This window comes from Pongo pygmaeus, chromosome 2 (genome assembly GCF_028885625.2).
Source record: "Pongo pygmaeus isolate AG05252 chromosome 2, NHGRI_mPonPyg2-v2.0_pri, whole genome shotgun sequence".
NCBI lineage: Eukaryota > Metazoa > Chordata > Mammalia > Primates > Hominidae > Pongo > Pongo pygmaeus.
In genome coordinates, this window is record NC_085930.1 from 197,167,278 (window position 1) to 197,187,211 (window position 19,934).

The 19,934-nt window shown below is 41.8% G+C and overlaps 1 long non-coding RNA gene across 1 annotated transcript; it reads right to left on the bottom strand.

Moving 5' to 3' along the window:
• Nucleotides 1-1,948: 1,948 nt before the first annotated feature.
• LOC129033127 (uncharacterized) lies at nt 1,949-19,566 on the bottom strand. The gene is made up of 3 exons (XR_008501544.1): nt 19,485-19,566; nt 9,900-10,381; nt 1,949-2,137 (listed from the first exon to the last, which is right to left on the bottom strand). It is a non-coding gene; the product is annotated as an uncharacterized LOC129033127 (long non-coding RNA).
• Between the last annotated feature and the right edge of the window lie 368 nt (nt 19,567-19,934).

The following is a 19,934-nucleotide window of genomic DNA, read 5'->3' on the forward strand; positions in this document are numbered from 1 at the left end:
GTGCATCAGGCAGAAGTTAAGGCTAGCCTTTACCTGTCATCTCCCACCTCAGCTCATAAAAGGGTCTCCCACCTCAGCTCACATGCATCTGCTGGTGGTTATTTATCAAATATCAGGTTCAAAAATAGTTTAGGGTAGGGCTTGCCTTCTCATGATTAGACAAATAAGAGAAACAGAAGAAAAAAATATTGGATCAAAGGTACAAAATTTCTATTTCATCATCAAAATATTAATTGTACCCTACTTTATCACAGAAGGAGGAGGAAGAGTGGGAAGAAAAAGGAAGACATCGAGAGGGATGGCTCAAGTTTAGGGCAAAGGTAACTGATTCCCATCTGTGGTTCTTCAAGGCCCCGGAAAGAACACACCCAGTGCTATGGGTTCAATAGCGATGACCTTGAGCCATTTCACACTGGAGACTTAGATTTCTGGAAAATGTGGGTAATTTTCTCTGCCCAGACCATCTCACTGGATAATAGCTGTGAAAGTGCTTTGTAAGTGTAAATGCAAGAACTATGTGAGTGGTGACTAATTTCCAAAGGCCAGGCCGCCCCCAACCCCACCTTCAGAGCATTTCATCTGTTAAAATACATGAGACCATTGGGATCTGTAGAAGAGCAAATGCTCCCTTTTGCACCTATGCTGTTGACTGATGGCCTTCTGGTGCTGGAAATGTCCTGTGATCCTTGGACTATTATTAGGGTTGGTTAAACTGGTGGAGGGAGGCTAAAAACAGCCAGCACAGCCATCACTAACCTTTTGGTTTCCCATTTCAGGAACCAGTTTCAAAATAAAATCTTTTTTTTTCTTTTTCTTTTTTTTTTTTTATGAGAATACATTTCTGTAATTCTTCACAACACACTGAAAGAAAAGAGAATTTCACTTTGCAAGATTGGGGAGATTGTCTTTCCTGAGTTTGCTCAGCCACAGCCGTTAACCCTAGAACATTTGTTCCAAACTGGAACTTGAGCCTTGAAGTTCAGCCAAGTTGGGTGGACTTCCTGGTGCCTCCACTGCTGGCCTGTCTGAGCCCTGCCCTGGGACAAATGTACAGGACTCCAAATGGAGCAGAATCTCAGGGAACAGTAAAAGGGCTGGGGAGGGCAGAGTTTGGGGTTGAGGGACTCTGGGCTTCTTGCTCTCAAGTCCATATCTGCCTCTGAGTTACCCATGGGAATTTATTCCTCTCATATTTTCTTTCTTTATTTGTTATTTAATTCACCAAAACTATATATATGTATGGTGTACAAGATGATGTTTTGATATATATCTATATTATGGAATGGCTAAATCAAGCTAATTAACATATGTAGCGCCTTATTTTTTTGTGGCAAGAACACTTAAAATCTACTCTGTTAGCAGTTTTCAAGGAGTTAATACATGCTGGGCTTCATACCTATGTGAGGAGTTGATAGGTGCAGCAAACCACCATGACACACATTTACTTACGTAACAAACCTGAGCATCCTGCACATTTGCCCTGGAACTTAAACAAAAAGCCCAACAAAATAATTAAATATATATATATTTATATCAATATAAAATATATTGATGTTAACTATAGTCACCGTGATGGGCAATGAATCTCTTGAATTTATTAAAATGTTGTATCCTTTGACCAATATCTCCCCAGTCCCACCACCTGGCAGCCTCTGAGAATAACCATTTTATTCTCTGCTTCTATGAGTTCAACTTTTTTTTACATTCCACATATAAGTGCCACATTTTCATCTGAAATACCCTTGGGCTGCCAGGCTCCCATGGCCCAGCAGGCTTCAGTGAACCATCCACCTAACCGCCCCACTCCCCTAACACGCATTTGCAACCTCGCTTTAATTACCACCCCCATCTCCTCTAAAGCAGCCAAGATATTTTAAAACCCTTGTTTTGATCTTCTTTGCATATCAGTTACACTATTTCTGAGCATGTTTATTTTTATTTTTTTTTTCCGGTGGTGAGCCCGTTGCTTTGAGCCCTCTGCTCGCACGTTTCCACTTCCTCTCACTTTCCTGTGCGCGGCTGTGGCCTCTGAGTGTGCTGCTCAGAGCAGGCCGGGTGATTCTCATGGGCCTGTGGCCTTTGATGGAGCCAGGGGAGGCAGGTTCTTCTACCACTGGTGCTCCCTTGCTCCTGACATCTGCAGAGGCAAGATGAAATTTCAGTTGTGTTTCATTTGTTCCATCTCCCAAGGAAGTAGACCTGACTACTAGTCAGAAAAGGGAAAAAGGGCCCTTTCTTGGGCATGAAAGAGACCGGGGATTTAGTCCAAGCTCTGACACTGACCTTAAGAAAATCCTCTTCCCTCTTGGGATTGGACTCAAAATTGCTGAAGCTCCCATGGATTCTAACCAACTGTTTTAACAATTAGCTATTCTAACAATGTGCTTTTCTAACAATTAGCAAAATCATTTACATATTGAAGATGAGCTTAGGATCAGCTTCTGAAATCAACAAGTTGGAGACACAGGGATGATTGAGGTGCTCCACGTTCAAGAAGTGATGCCTGAGATTTGTGGGATAACCCATCTCTTTGTGATAGGATCTTGTGAAATGTGTATGCTATGACTTGTGAAAAGTCCAAGCTAAACCCTTGTCATGACATACATCTAAATTCACATGCTTCCCAACGTTTTTTATATACAGCATACCTAGAACATGGTATTATTTGTACAGCAAACTGGGTGAAAGAACAAGGCCACTCTTGCCCAGTAGCAACCAACTCATTAATTGTGGCTGTGCTGAGTTCTTCCTGGCCACTCCAAAGACTGAACAGACACTATTTGGGCCCATTTGAGACCCAGATTTGGGAATGTTCAATTTAAAGGATGAAGTCAACTCTTTGTCTAACCAGAATAACAAGAGTGTTCTGGCCTATAAAAATCACAAATTTCTAGAGAAGACAAAACAGGTAAGAAAGTGGGTCCTGAATCCAGACCACGGGGGTTCAGATAAAGACTCTACCATTTACCAACTGTATGTCTTTGGGAAACACTAAAGCTCAGTTTCTTCTATCTTTAAAATGGGAATAATAATATTCTCAGTGGCCATAGGACAAAATAAGGTACTACATTTTGGTACATTCCAACTACTTAATAAATATTAGCTATGGTTATGGCTAATGCTAGACAGGAAATTAAAGATCATTTGGTCCAATCTTCTCATTTAAACAAAGAAGAAACTTTGACTTGATCTAAGTCACACAGATAGTTAGTAGCTGAACTGGGACTAGAACCTGTCTTCTGATTTCAGTCCTGTGCCTTTATATACTAAGGGGTATGATACTTCATTCTGTATTAAAAACATCCTAATTACTAAGTATGTAGGATGAATTATTTTCCACCAGAAGACATTTGGAAGGTAGGACTCTTCCTATTTGTTTTAAATTAGTTTACCGGCGACTCCGCCTTGAAGCATGGGCTTGAATGAGATGATTTCTCAAAGGCTTGCCTTCTATTTCAGGTAGGTAGCCAAGGGCTGGCCTCCTTGACTTTGGAAGGCACAGAAATGGGTACAGCGGTTGTACATCTGCATCTCAGATGCCAAAGGCTTCAGGTCACCAATACAGAAGTCCCATTTTACATATGAACATACTAAACCTCTGGTTGACTCAGAGCCACACGTGTCCAACAGCAAAACAAGAACTAGAACTTGAATCTCCAACTTGATGCTGGTGCCCATTCCATAGATCTCACAAGGAGAAATAGGATTTAAGATCCACTGTTGCTGTATACTTGCCACTTCCTTCAACCCTATAAACACGCTGACATGCCCTGCAAGGTCAATTGTTCATTTAATTGTGCTTTGATCCCTTCTTTTTTTTTTCTACCTCCAGCCACAAAGGTTTGAGGTAATTTATAGGAAATACAATAACAAATAATGAGGAGTACCTAAAAATAAACTACAATATCTTATAAATAAACCATAGGGTATATAGGATTGTGCTTTCCAATGTGGCAGCCACAAGGCACATGTATCTATTTACATTTAAATTAATTAAAATTAAATATAGTTAAAATGTAGCTCCTCAGGTTCACAAGCCACATTTTAAGTGCTCAGTCACCACATGTGGCCAGTGGCTACTTATTAGACATTTCAGATACAGAATATTGCCATGATTGCAGAAAGATCTATTAGACAGTGCTGTCTAGACAGACAACCAAGTCATATATTTTTACACATTTGCAATAAAGCAGCCAAAATTTTGGCTCTGAGCTTCGTGTTGGCAAAGCCAAATAAAACAAAGCAAAATCACTTGTGTCATTATCAATTCCTCAAGGGAAGCAAAGCTTTTCTAGCACTTAGACCTAAAAGAATTCCTCATGTGGGGTTTTATAGAAAAGGCCACCAAGTGACAGAGCAAATAATGTCCTTAGAAACCACAAGAGACAATTTCAATTTATAATTCACTAAAATTCAACCTAAAGAAAACACTTCTCTGGTGAGAGGTTAGGATACTTACCTCATTCTAAAGAGAGATACCTTAGCTACATCAGTCAAGTGAACTTGCTCTACAGAAATGACATTAGAACTGAGGCCTGAATGACAAGATGATGCAGCCATTGTAGATCCAGAAGAAGAACATCCAAACAGAAGGAAAAGTAAGTGAACGTTCTTCATATCTGAAAGTATTGAGCAAGTTTGAGGGAGAAAAAGGCCAGTGAAGTTCGTGGATAAGGCTGAGAGTGGAGGGAGATGATGTTGAACAGGCAGTTAGGACCAGATCATGTGGGGTTTTATAGCTCATGGTGAGAGGGTTTAGCAAAGAGATAAACTTATAATTTATGGCTTTAGAAAGATCAGTCTGGCTACTGCACGAAGAGCTGACTGTAGAGGGAAAAAGCGTGGGCAGGAAGAACATGATAATAGCTTGGAATAAGATAGTCAGCAGTGCAGATGGTGAGAAATAGTCTAATTTGACATATATTTTAGATGTAAAGTCAATAGCACTTGCTGAGAGATTACACATAGGGTTTCAGGGAAATAAAGAATATTAGAATGACTCAATTATTTGTGTTGAACGAATAGCTAGGAGGCCAGGTAGCACTTACTGTGATAGGGAAGACTTGAGGAAGAGGAATTTGGGGTAGAGAAAGACTAAATCAATAGTTTGGTTTGGGTCACAGTTTGTGTGAAGTGTTTATTACATATACAAGTAGAGTTATGGAGTCTGAAGCTCAAGGGAGAAGTCAGTTAGAGATAGAGATTTGAAGTTATCTGCATATAAATGGTATTTTAAAGCCATGGGACTCAATGAGTTCATCTAAGAAGAGTACAGACAGAATAGAGATAGGAACCCCAGAGCACGCCAAAATCTGATGTCAAGGAGAAACAACCAGACAAGGAGACAGAAAGGTAAGGACAAACCAGGTGAGTGTGGGATCACAAAGCCTGGAGAAGAAAGTGTTTAAAGAAGTATGAAGGATTGACCATGTCCAATTCAGCTCAATAACTCAGTTAGCTGAATACACTTTGACCTTGGAAACATGCAGGTCGTTGGTGACTCTGATAAAGGCTGTTTAAGCGGAGTGATATAGAGTCTGAAGAAAATTAGAGCAGAGTTGAGGAGAGAATAGGAGCTAAAGAAGTGGAGGCAGGAAATGTAGATCTTACTTTTAAAGGTTTTTTTGTGAAGGCATCAAAGAAAGAGGATGATAGCTAAAGGGACATGTGGGGCCAAGGGAGACCTGGGGTGTTTTTTTTATTTTTAGTAGTTGTTATAAAGGCATATTTGTATGCTGATAGGATAGATGTAATGGAACATCAGAAATTGATGTGGCAAGAGAGAAGCATAGGAAAGGAGATGGGATACAGAGGACAAATGGAAGGGTTGGCCTTAGAAACTATGCCTCTTCCTCCACTATAATAAGAGGGAGGCAGTGTATGTGGGCACAGATGCAGGTGGGTTAAGGAAAAATGCAATAACTCTCCTCTGATAGCAAAAAGGAAGGTCACAATCCCAGGGCATGGGATGTGTAGAGCATGGTGGATATTCAAGTAGGGAGCTAAAAGTTTGAAAGAGTTGACACAGAGACCGAAAAGTGAATTTTCTAAAAGCATCATAGGATCCTCTGGCATGGTCCGTTTCAGGTTTGTGATCACAAATTTAAAGTGAACTGATCAGCATGGTTTACAGTGTTCTTAACAACATTCTACTGTTTGGGTGCAAGCAATGGAGGAATTAGAGGATATATATTTCACCAGGATTGCAGTTTTGCCAGGTACAATAAAGGCGAAGGCAGCAGAGGAATGGGGGGTATTGGAAGGAGAGCGTTTATGGCACAGAGTAGAGGGAGTTAAGGTTGGAATAAGGGTTAAGGCTACCCAGTAACACAACATCACTGGGCTCCACACATATCCAAAGTGTCTGCCTGGACCCATCAGTATGCCAAGAATTTTCCTTCCCTCCACAAAGGAAGCTCACTGCTGACTTCACCTGGTGCCTGCCACATCTAGAATCTCTCTTCAGGGTTTTGCAGCCAATTAGGAACTGAGTGTTGGGCACAAAACTGGGTAGAAGAGTCACTCCTGAGTGCACACACACTTGCAGTGGAGTCTCAACACATTATTTAGACCTAAGAGGCTGTATGGTTGGCAGGAAAATACCCTACACATGCAGAGAGAAGACCTGGGTTTCATCAGTTTCTGTGGCTTTTACCAAATGAGAAAGTTTTTTTCATATCCTGAGCTTCTGTTCCCTCTCATCATAACTCTGGCCTGGCTTAAATTACAGCTGCTTATACAGATCTGATGAGATGGTGAATGTACAACCATTTTCAAGTGTAAAGAATTATGGAGATGTGAGAAATTACATTGTTATTATGACTCTGCAAGGGGGTACCAAATGCAAATCTAAGGCGTTTACTGGTGTGAGATTGATTTCAAATGTCAGCTAATATAGGTCACCATGGCTTATAAGCAATTTGCCTTAAAATTAGAAACTTATGAAATGCTCAAGATGAAAGGCAGTGCATTTCAAAACACAGGCAATGGGAAGCAAATTTCTCTCTTTTTTGTGCAACATCCTATGAACCCATGGTTCTCACAGGCCCAGGATGTTGCTGCAGTTGGCAGCCCAGTGTATTTTGAACAGCACAGCACTAATCCCTGGGTGACTCTGTAATCCTGAGTGAGTCACTTTACCTTTAGAGGCCTTGATCGTCTTCTCTGTAAGGTGGGAAGAATTGTACTCCCTCCTATTCCACTTACAGGGTATCAAGAAGATCATATTATTTTTAAAGGAAAAAAAGAACTGAGAAATACTCTTGGTTACTCTGCAAAGAGGTTGGTGTAAATGTGAAGTGTCACTATTATTAAGTGTGAGGTAATCTTTCCCACCCCCATCATGTCCCAGCATTACAATGTGAGCTGTGTGACAGGCTATTTTTAAATTCCCATCTCTGGAAGCATATGGTCCTGCACAGTGCCAAAAAGAGAAAAATGACCTGCTTCAGTTTGTTTGCTTATTTGTTTTGATCTGATGGAACATTTTCTATGATCCTGTTAAAGGTTGTTCTTTCTAAACTTTTAAGGTGAGTGCTAAAGATTTTCTATAGCATAGTCTGAAACACACCGTGGCACTATAACTTGCTTAGACAATGATAAGAGGTCATCCCAGGGCAATGGTGTATTTGTATTATACAAATCTGCATTTTTTGTGTATCATCTAAGACATTTCAAAAATATTTTTTATTTTTATAATTTTTATGCTTTTGTTCTCTAATTTTGGGTAGTTTTGTTTATTCAGTAGCAGCATTTTTAGGTAAATTTTTTTTTGCAAATATTAGAGCATTTATTTTATAAAATAAAGCAGATTCCTTTTCTTTAATTTTCTTTAATGTTACCTACATAAAAAGAAGTTGTTTCAAAGTTTTCCTGATTGTTTATTGTCATTTCTTTTGTTTTATGTTTCATTAATATCAATTGCTATTGACTGAAGCCCCTTCCCATGACAAATATACAGTATATCCATTATAAACTTCATTTTTGCTGCCCCCTTGATCTGACCTAACTTTACCTCCTCTCCTGTGCTATTTGGCAAGACTATCCTGAATCTTGTCAAACTTCCCATTCATTGAATTTGATTTCTGACACCAAATTCCTGGAGAGATATCTATCTGATCAGTTGGAAAAGAAAAGAGATAAAAACACCTATTTCACAAGTTTCATGAGACCTGACCTTTGCGCAAGAGCAAAAAATTTCCCCAGTTGAGGTAAATAAGGTTCCCACGAGCTTTTTTTCCTTTTTTCTTTTCCTTTAAGGTGCAGGATTCAACTCTCTTGTCTTTGGGTCAAGTGACAGATAAAACTAGAATTGATGAAGTTTCATGGCATTTAACCAATGAAAAAGGTAATTTAAAAGGAAGGTGGTAAGGAACACTCAGAAAGAAAGACAGGGACTGCATCTTCAGCTAAATGATGAAATCAAGAATATGTAAGAGGAGTTTGAAGTGTTCTGTGTGATCCTGGGGGTCAATAAGAAAGCCAATTGAGGAAATCCACAAAAGCGCAAAATTAAAAAAATTATGAAGTTACAGACATATCCAACATTGGGAAGCTCTTCCTTAAGCGGCGGTGACAAAACTCTACAGCAGTCATGCTGTACTCATAAAGACCTTCTTCAGGCCAGGGCACAGTGGCTCACACCTGTAATCCCGGAACTTTAGGAGGCTGAGGTGGGTGGATTGCTTGAGGTCAGGAGTTCGAGACCAGCCTGGCCAACATGGTGAAACCCTGTCTCTACTAAAAATACAAAAATTAGCCAGGTGTGGCGGTGCGTGCCTGTAGTCCCAGCTATGTCAGGAAGTCGAGGCACGAGAATTGCTTGAACCTAGGAGGTGGAGGTTGCAGTGGGCCGATCATGCCACTGCACTCCAGCCTGGGCAACAGGTGAGACCTTGTCTCAAAAAAAAGACCATCAACTTCTCTGTCTACTTTATCACCTGGCATCGTCTCACCTCCTCCAACTTCTCCACACCATTAATGATCTCCCCCTCCTCTGTACTCCTAGGGGGTTCAGAGGCTCCGGGCATCATTTAAATAGTAAGTACTTCACAGACTTGAGGTGTTATATATCTGTTTTTAGGGGATGTGTCTTGGTCTCTCAACAATGAGTTGTAAGTTCCTGGAGGGTAGGGACCATGTCTTACATTTTTTTGAACTCCCTTGGTGCTTAGCACGTTGTTGGGGACAGAAGAGCAGCAACGATCCTTCACATTCATGGCGGGCTTTAGCGTTTACAAAGCACCTCCACCTGTCATTCATGCAATGTTCCCAACAACTAGGTGTTGTCCACAAGGCAGTTAATGAATAGTATCTGATTGGTGAGGAAACTGAGGTTCAAAGAGCTCATTACACCTGCAAGTGCAACAGAATTTATAATCCAATGCTCTCCCAGTAATAACCATTAGATGAGTAGATAAAGAACAGATCTTGCAGTTCAAAAATGTGTGAGTAGCCAAAGGGAAGTGGCCACGTATTCGGCTACATGCCCTGTCATGCTGATGTAGATTGTCTTCCAATACAGGCTAGAGAATTCTCTTTGTATGGATGGACTCAGTCTGAGTGACACATGGTCCATCTTTCTTTGACTCTGGCCATGTTCTGCAAATGAGATGAGATTCCAATAAGAACCAAGAACGTTTTGGGATGTGTTTCTATGGAAGCCTAGATAGAGATCAGTAACCTCAGACATCGCTCTGGGCAACCTCTGGGCCTGTCCATCTCCAGGCATCTAGAAATCTGTGCCCAAGGCAGACAGAAAAGATAGGGGCCTGGAAGAAGCCTCAGGCACCAATTGGACCTCGGCATTCTTCACTTCTTTAACTGCTAAATTCACCCAATCACATTTAAATAAATTTTATAAGACTTTGAAAATGTGTTTCTGTTCCTCTAGAAATTACCTCTAAATTTTCTAGTATAAACGTCTGCCAGCTTTGTTCAGCCAAGTTCCTTTCCCCCTCTTTTCTTTGACAATGAAAGCAGCTTTGGTGCCAACGCTCAGAACTGGCAGGTGTTTGATGACACATGTTCTGTGATAAATGTTTATTACATAAGTTCATTCAAGCTAGCTACCAGAGCTTTTGAGGCATCATTGCTACTTATCATAAAATTGTCCTTGAAAACCAGAAGCCCAATATATTTCCAAAAGCTCTATTTTTTTTTTCTTTCTTCTTTTAGGTTCTCTGTGTTCTATCGACGTCTGGTGCAATGGAGAAGTCAGGAGATGGTACTTGAATCCTGACTCTGTCACAAGCTGGCTGTGTGACCCTGGGAAAGCCACTTCTATACTCTGAGCCTAGTTGCTCATTTGTAAAATGAGGAGGTGGAAGCTGTGATTGCCAGGGTCTCTCTAATTTCTGACGTATCCCAATAAGAGGACAAACTGGTGGGGAAAAAAAAAGCAACTTCAGTCAAGCAGAAACACATGCTTGCCTTTCCTCACCCAGAATGTGCTTTACATAACCGAATTTGCTTCCTTTTTTACTGGCTTGCCCTCCAGTCAGGAGGCAGGGGAGCAGCATGGCTGGCAGCAGCTTGGAGAGGGTGCAGTGTGCAGGGATGGATGTGGGGAGAGGATGCTGAGGGAGGCTTCGCTGATGCGTGAATGAGGCACAGGCACCATGAACTACTAGAGCTTTGTCACACTTCTTATTACTGTGATTATGTTATATTAGAATGAAAAGACCTGCAGGGTATTTAAAGTGCAAAAACCTAGAGAAGAACTACTAAGAAACTTCCAGTCCCATGATTATTCTAGATAAAGCAGTCAGAAACTTTAGTTATGCAAATTAGATTCATTTTTGAAGAAAATACTTACATATTAAGAATTTTACCGCTGGGCGCGGTGGCTCACACCTGTAATCCCAGCACTCTGGGAGGCCGAGGTGGGGGGTGAATCACCTAAGGTTAGGAGTTCGAGACCAGCCTGGCCAACATGGTGAAACCCAATCTCTACTAAAAATACAAAAATTAGCCGGGCGTGGTAGCACGCGCCTGTAGTCCCAGCTACTGGGAAGGCTGAGGCATGAGATTCACTTGAACTCAGCAGGTGGAGGTTGCAGTGAGACGAAATCGTGGGACTGTCCTCCAGCCTGGGTGACAGAGCAAGACTCTGCCTCAAAAAAAAAAGAAAAAAAGAAAAAAAAATTAAAAATTATCTGCTTGATATTTTTTCCTCCAAAACTTTCAACTAGCCCATGTGGAAACATGTTGTAGGTCTTTCCATGCATTCGAGTTTGTACCAAAAAAAGCTCACACACTGTATTGTCTCCATTTTACAGGTGAGAAAACTGAGATGCTAGCAGGCCCAGCACCCTGTCAGAAAATTCAAGTCACAGGTGGCAACGTTGAGAGTTAACCCAGATCCCCTTGCCTCCGGGTCTGGAACTCTCTGCTACTGTGCTCTAAGGCATTCTTCCACACTGCTCCACAGAGAGCTTTTCTTGGCCTCAGGCAGAGAGATGAGTAATTATCTGTAAACCGGAATCAAACACAGACCATCAGAGCAGTAAAGTTCCCTAGATATCATCTAAGCGTTTTTCCTCAGCTGAGTACCTCAGTGGTACTCTCTGGTGCTTTTGGACAAGTTAGTGGCAAAATCAGCACTGAAATCCCTTAACTCCCACTTTATACTATTTATGAGACTTGACATTAAAATCAAAGTGAAGCCAGGCATGGTGGCTCATGCCTATAATCCCAGCACTTTGGGAGGCTGAGGCAGGTGGATTGCTTGAGGCCAGTTCGAGACCAGCCTGGCCAACATGGCAAAACTCCATCTCTACTAAAAATACAAAAATTTCTGGGTGTGGTGGCACACACCTGTAATCCCAGCTACTTGGGAGGCTGAGGCGGGAGAAACACTTGAACCGGTAGGCAGAGGTTATGGTGAGCTGAGATCATGCCACTGCACTCCAGCCTGGGTGACAAAGCAAGACTGTCTCAAAAAAAAAAAAAAATCAATCAATCAAACAGCAACAAAACCAAGTGATTTAGAAGATCAATCACTAAATAGAGTTTCAAGAATTATTTTTTTCGAATCACTTAATAATCCTGCTTGCCAGGATTGGACAGAGTTAACTTTTGCCTCAATTTCTTCAATGACTTTCATTACCAACCTTACCAATATCATGTAGAGGGACTGAGGCAGAAAGAACTGTTACTGCCTATGAGTCATCCATTCTTGACCTTCAGCATGTTTTGAAAATGTGTTGTGAAATGCTTAACAATCAATAATTCCATCACCAGGCAGTATGAGGCTGGGAGTTATGCAACAGGCGGAACAGGGCATTACTGCTACATCATTCAGGAGACTCCAAATATCTGTTGTGCGCAGAACCTTCAGCAGGACCTAAAGACACAAAGTACCCATAAAAGTTTTTTTTAAAAAAAAAAAAACAAAACAAAACAAAGAGAGGATGGAAGACAGAGGAGAAGTGAACATAGACTTCTTTCCTTGCATTGGATCAGTAAAGTGGAACTAGCAGTTAAGTGTGGATACTCTCAAGCTAGCATGTCTGTTCTTTTCTGTCAATGGCTAAGTTACACTCCAATGTTACACTGCTGCTAGGCAACTCTTCTCTGCGCCCTAGACAGTGGTTTCATCTCCAGACATTGCAAGTATCCTAGGTGAAGGAGGTAGCTAGTACAAAGGAAAGGAGCACAGAACAAGGAGATGAAGACCCAGTTCAAGTCCCTGGCTGCCACTTACAGGCCTATGACACTGACAGTGGTCACATCACCTGTCAGATCTCCAGGCCCTTCTGTCCTACCAAGGGTAGATGACATCTGCCCGATAGATTATACACAGTTCAGAAGTGATGAGGGATGTGAAAACACGTTACAAACTACACAAATGCAAGGGACTATTAGTAGAAACCCATGAATCTGATTTTGCAAGCTCAGATAAAAGGAGTCTCCCATTTAAAGATGGGCACTGGGGTATGACTTGTGGTTAGAGGCAAAATCAACGCCTGTGCCATGCAGGTGACAGAGGAGAATTTTCAGACTCTTATTTGTGCAGTCACCATTAGCTATAAGCTGGAAAATGTTTAACTGGTTCTACAGTGGTGAAAAAGCCCTGAATTATAGGTTTTGCTGATTTCTGTGGTATAAATACTTGCACCATGGCACATTCAAGCTCTCAATGTGACATCAATAACCATGGAGTGAGGAAAAGATGCCCACCACTGTCTGTCCCATTTATGCAAGTCAACATACCACTGGAAACTTCTCTGGAGGCTTAGGATCCTGTAATGAACTTTGCAAGCCTTCTTGACTTATGGGACTCAAGTTTTAACATTCAGCCACAAGTGTCTGCTCTAATAATTCAGAAATGGAAATTCTTATTTTTATGGACATCACTGAGCCCTAAAATACAGCTCTAACATCCTTAGTAATGTTCTTTTCAAATCTGATGACTTGAGAGATCAGCAAGCATAGTGGAATCCAGCACAGCATGAAAATGGAGTCAGAATCTTAGATCAGGCAGTTGCAGTCCCATCTGTGGACCTTGCACAAGTCACCTGCCATTTCTGAATCTCAGTTTCTTTGTCTACAACATGGGAAGAGCCCTGGTTTTGCCTGCTTCCAGGGCTATTGTGAGATCAAAGGAAAGAATGCAAGTGCAAGAGTTTTGAGGACAGCAAAATCCTGTTTGGCTTTGAATTATTAATATGACTTGCTTAAAAGTTGATTACTAGACGAATCCATGCTGTGCTAGGCAAGCCCTGCATGGGAACTTGAGTCCTCTATCTAGAGCACAAGCCCATACCATGGCTCTGCTAAGTTCAGTCAGGCTCAGGCGGGGCTTGCGAGACATAAGGTGAATGGCCCCTAAGGCCTGTGGAGTAGCTCTATTGTATTGGGCCTAGGCACATCCAAAACTGCTTTTGCCCACAAACTTTCACAACAAGTAACTTGTGGAGGTTAAAAACATGATCCAGCCCAGGCACCGTCATTCTAGGGCTTTACCATTATCTCTGAAGAGCTGGGCAATGGACTATGCTCAAAAATTTTCCCCAACCAACTTTGAGGCCATATTTGAGGCTACGGTCTGTTGGCGGGGTGCCTGGGGGGGTCTGCATTTTAAACAAGCACCCCAGTTAATTCAGTTACAAGCAGGACTTGGTCAAAAAAATTTTTATATGGTGTGAAACTTGATGAAGCAGAACAAGGAAAAGATTCTCCATTGATTCTCTGCCAGGTACTTGATAGAAAGCAATACTTTTTGAGGGAAATCCTGGCTGTGCAGGAAGACACCTTTATAATCCACTTCCTGGTCAGGCTTCTTTCTTTCCTTCATGCAATATCACTGCCCTTAGCTACCCAAACACACATAGGGTGAGTAAAATATACAGCTGTGCCTAGGTTGGGCACACAGAATGTCAGCCACTGAGGCTTCTGCAAACAGCATAGCCACTCACTGTCTGCCATCCAGCACCCACCCAAAGCCAGCACACAGAGATGATTTCAGAGAGGTTTGTCTAAAGCACTGTCTATCCACCCAGTCCTCCATATATCCTAAAGGAAAAGTTCTGCTGATCAACACAACACCTATTGATTCTGTATCACCAATTAACATATCCTAAAGACAACCTTATTGCTCCATGTACAACATTATTCTTTCATCTGCCCATTTAGTCAACAAATACTTATCAGGCTCCAACTGTGTCAAGCACATATATAGAGCTGGAAATCTAGGATGAATGAGGTTCCATTCCTGTATTTGAAAAGTCTTGGAGGATTCAGAAACTAAGCAAACAGTTGCAGCACCGTGTGGTAAGTATAACTGAGATTTACACAGGTATTGGGGCATACCAAGGAGGGAAAACCACACTATGGTGGCTGTTGGAAGGGGATCAGGAAAGCTTCCTAGAATAGGAGGGAACCAGGTTTGCAAAGGTGGCAGGAGTTCTAGACAGAAGTAGTAGCCCGTGCAAAACATGGCCACAGGGGCAGCGATGTGCACCGGGGGAGCAAGTAGCCCGTGTTAACTGGAACAGAGAATCTGTCAGGGGTGTGGCAGCAGATCAGACTGAAAACCAGGCGGTGAAAGTCTTCATCTGCCAGGCCATGATTTTAGATTTCACCTTGAAAGCAACGGGCAGCCTATTCAGAAAGATCAGGTTTGCATTTTTTATAGATGAGTCTGTAGAGAGGTAGTATAGAGAACAAGTTGAAATAATAAGAAAGCAAGTTAAGAAGTCATTGAAATAGCCTAGGTGAGAGATGATAGGGACCAGAACTGAAGCAGGGGTGTTGGAGGTGAAGAGGAGAGGGATGATTTTGAATAAATCGAGGAGACAGTGTCTCCAGGATTCACTGGGTGTGGGCTGGAGGTTGGGGTGGAGTCACCTAAACAACCTGAGGTTTTCTGACAGGGAGAGCTTGTGCGTGTGTGATGCTTTAACCAAGATAAAGAGGAACCAATTTCAGAAAGAAGTTAATGAATGCAGTTTGGAATATGTTCAGTTTAGGATGACTCTGAAATATCCAAGTGAAAAAAATTAGTCACTAGTTAATATGCGCTCGCAGTTCAAAACCAGGAATGAGATGGAAATATAAGAACTTTTTTTCATTAGATGTAAAACTCTTGCTAAAGACATATTCATTACTCTTCTAATGAATATACTCAGATAATTACTCAGTGATACATTCCTTTTCAAAATTAATATTAGGAAAAATGTCTCTCAAATAATCAGGACACACACTTCAATCAGAAAAAGAATATCATGTAAGTCATCATGTTTACTTTTTTGTCCTGCCTGCCAGGAAGCTCAGTTGATATTTCACGCTCAGTTGCAGTAACTACACCAAGCCTTACAACATAACACATTGGCTTTCTCGCTATTGTTCTAGTTTTATCTTTTTATTTGCAATGTAACATCCCATTGCATGTCCCGTATATTGAAAGCTGCCTCTACTCTCTGGTAATAAAAAGTATGTATTGTTTCACTTGACGTTATTAAGTTAAGGTTGAGCCCTATTTATTTCAAATATTTTTAAGGCTCCCAAAAAGAAGTTTTTTTTTTTTTTTTACAGTCTATGAGAGTGGCTATTTTTTCCCCAGATAAAAGAGAGAAAATTAAAAAACAACAACAACAACAACAACAAAAAACCCACCCTCTTTGGAAAGGAAATTGATCCTCAGGGACTAGTTAGAGCCAAAGGAGCCAGAAGCTTATAGATCATTACAAAAAGCTAGAGCTATTGACTCAAAAAGAGCATCCGAATGGTATGAGGAACAAAACCTGAGCAGATGAGTTCCGACCCAGCCCCTCTCCTACTTCTCAGCCAAGTGGAACGCTTTACTCCCAAGATGAGGTAGAGCCATGACGAAAATAGCATCAGAGAGGGTTTGAGTACATTTCTTTCAAGTTATTAAGAGATATCTTTAACCTTAGAGAAAAAAAAAGTCATCATCATGATAATTTTTATCATTTGACAATGCCCTTGAATCCATTATGTACTTGAGTCTTCTCCAGTGTTCTGACGGGTAGGTTAGGGCAAGCACTGCCATCATTCATACTTCACAGTTCCACGTATTCCCACATAATATCACCTTGGGCCACTTTTAGGACACACGCATCAAGCTGGGCTTAATTCCCTTTATTAAGATCATTCACAGTTATGAAAGTAGAATAACAAGGCTGGACACAGTGGCTCACACCTGTAAAACCAGCAGTTTGGGAGGCCGAGGGGGGTGGATCACCTGAGGTCAGGAGTTCAACACCAGCCTGGCCAACATGGTGAAACACCCTGTCTACCAAAAACACAAAAATTAGCTAGGTATGGTGGTGGGTGCCTGTAATCCCAGCTACTCGAGAGGATGAGACAGGAGATTTCCTCGAACCTGGGAGGCGGAGGTTGCAGTGAGCTGAGATCGTGCCATTGCACTCCAGCCTGGGCAACAGAGTGAATCTCAGTCTCAAAAAAAAAAAAAAAAAAAAAAAAAAAAAAAAAAAAAAAAAAGTATAATAACAAGAGCAAATGATATTCCCTGATTTTCGCACTGCACTTTCAGATTCTAGAGCACTGCCACCTCCATCATAATATGTGACCCTCACAGCCATCCTCTGAGGTAAGCTAGGGAGGATTTATTATCCCCATTTCACAGATAGAAAAACTGACACTTAGAGATGTGCAATAACAAGTTGCACTCCCTCTTAGCTGCCTTTGTAGAGTTAAAAAAGGAAACATGGAGACCATGTGCTCCTGGATGTTCCTCCACGGAGCCCAGCAGCTTTGGAATCCTCTCGAGCTTTCAGGAGGAGCCCCTACTTCAGGCTTTAACAGCTCATTTACTGGCATAGTGAGATGCTAATGATAGAAACCACCAAATGGACAGTTTTAACTAATCTGACTTCCCCCTTCACTAATGAATGCAGCCACTTTGTCCCACAAAATCAATAGTGGGTTAGAACCCTTTCTTTCCTTCTGGTAGAATTCACCTGCCTCTGGTTTCATCAGCCAAGAGGCCTGAGAGCAGCCAATCAATAAAGCAGCAATCAAAGTAATTTTTAAAGGAGGTGATGAAATTAAGAACATTGGGTTTTATTAAGCCAGGTCCAGAAGACCTTCCTAGCCATGAGACCTCATGCAAGTCATTTCATCTCCCTGTGTCTTACTTCCATCTGAAAAATGGGTCTAAAATAAGCCCCGTCTGACTCACCATGTAGACTAGTTCTAAGATCATAGTTACATGTTATTAGCACGTTGTAAATATGTTCTCAGAAGGTGAGAGGTACTCAGTCCTATCCATGCAGGAATTTCCAAACATGTAACTCAAGGGACAGAGAGGTAGCCTAGGAAAAGCATGGGCCTCATGGGACACAGACTACTAGGTGTGGCATGTGCAGTGAGGCCTGCATTGTGGTGAGAAGAGAGATACAGGGATGCCATAAGCAGCTACACAAGACCCCTTTCCACATGTATCCAGGCTGACAAAATCACCAGAAAATATAAGCCTTTAAAAGGATCAATTAGTCCCACAATTTTATTCCCCAGGGAAGATAAAATTTACACACTTCCTGTAATCAATCAATCCCACAAACCTCTTGAAACTTCAGTCAGAAAATTTGCAAACTGCTAAGCAATACACAACTTTTTTTATAGGTGGCAGACTAGAGGTGGGAAGGAAACATCAGGCTCTTTAATACACGTAAACAAAAACATGTTGGTCTTTAAAGAGTTATGATGAACTCTTGGTTTTTCAATAGGAGACTAGAATTTTAAAATCATAGACAGTAGAGCCAGAAAACCTCTTAGAGGCCATTTTCTAATTTATCTTCCCCCCACCCATTTTACAGAAAAGGAAACTAAAACTCAGACAGACGTGACCTGCTTCCAGTTATACCACAAGGTAAAATCAGATAAAATCATGAGCTGTGTCCCTTTCTGCATTTAACTCAGCACACATTTACTGAGCACCAACCAAATTCTTGCTGAAGAAACAAAGATGGATAAGTTGCAGAATGCATCTTCAAGGAATTCAGAGTCCATTAGGGAGACAGACATATAAGCAGACGATTCCAGCACAGATTGGCATGTGCTATATTAATGATACAGAGTGCTATGGGAATACACAGAATTGGGAGTGGCTAATTCTGCCTGGGGTTGCCAGGAAAGTCTCCATCCAGGAGTGGGCATTTAAGTGCATTGACAGATAGAGCGGAAGAGCATTCCAAGCAAAAGGAAAAGAGTGAACTAAAGCAAGGGGACGGGAGAGAACAGAGCTTGTGTGGAAAGCCCCACACAAATAGTTTGAAACAGCTGGAGGGTTTATAGAAGGTGCTGCAAAACCACCTCAGGGGATGTCACTAGGTCACAGCTGCCACCCTCCACCTCATTTGGCATGCTCCCTGGGGCTACGGCCTGTGTCTACCTAATGGGCCAGTATAACACCTGGTCAAGTGCCGATGGCATGGTGGGGCTTAATGAATTCCCTTTGAAGATGAGAGGATTGTGAGGGAGAAAAGAATTTGCCACTCAAGTGAGTCAACTGGAACGGAAGGTGTGTCCTGGCTTCTGAGACCTAGCACTCTGGCTGGTTGACCAGACAGCCGAGGTCACCTCCCCTGGGGCCACAGGGCTCTACTTGGGAACATCAGGTCTTTTTTCAGCAAGTTGTTCCTAAGCCACAACACTCTGGCTCACCCCCTGCCTTTGTAGTTTTACCAACATAATTGATCCCAGAGCTTGGTTTCTGCCATACCCCTTGGTTTCCTAGGGAGTGATCATATATGCAGGCCTCCTTGGAGCTGCAGCACAGCCCAGGCCTCCTGGGGGAGAGCACGGAGGGATATGTAAGAGGCAGACATAAATAGTCTTGCACTGCAGTAGTCATCCTTTTGGGTGCTCTGAGCTTCCTGTCCTGAGCTAAGATTTTCCTCTGGGGTTAGCTGAGGCACTGAAAGATAAACAAAGCTTTAAAGTGACTCTCCTCATTGGAAAGCTACAAGCACTTCCAAGACACCATTTTTTCCTACCTTCTGATAAGCGTGTCTAGGCTTCCCATCATCACACCCTGTGAAGAATCCGTAAGGTGTGTATGGGAAGAGGAGAGACCACTTGAGTATGAGACGTCTTTCAAATGCCCTCCCACATATGCTAGGTCTACAAAATGTCAAAACAGCCAGGCAAATCATGCCAGGATTCATCATGGCAGGGAGAAACCAGTCACCCCTGATATTCACCATTGAGCAGCCCAAACAACTCTTAATGACTAAGGTTTTTTCCACTTACACCTGGTTCTTTTGCTTTCACCACACAATTGTGTTAGCAAATGAGATCCTTGAGTAAGCAAAACAGATCCTTCACCGATTATCTTGTAAAAACACATTCCATATCCTACTACAGATATTTAGAGCAAGCAACATTTATTCACCTAGGTTTTTCAAAACACGCCTCCAAGCCATTTTCACCATGTAGTTGCTATG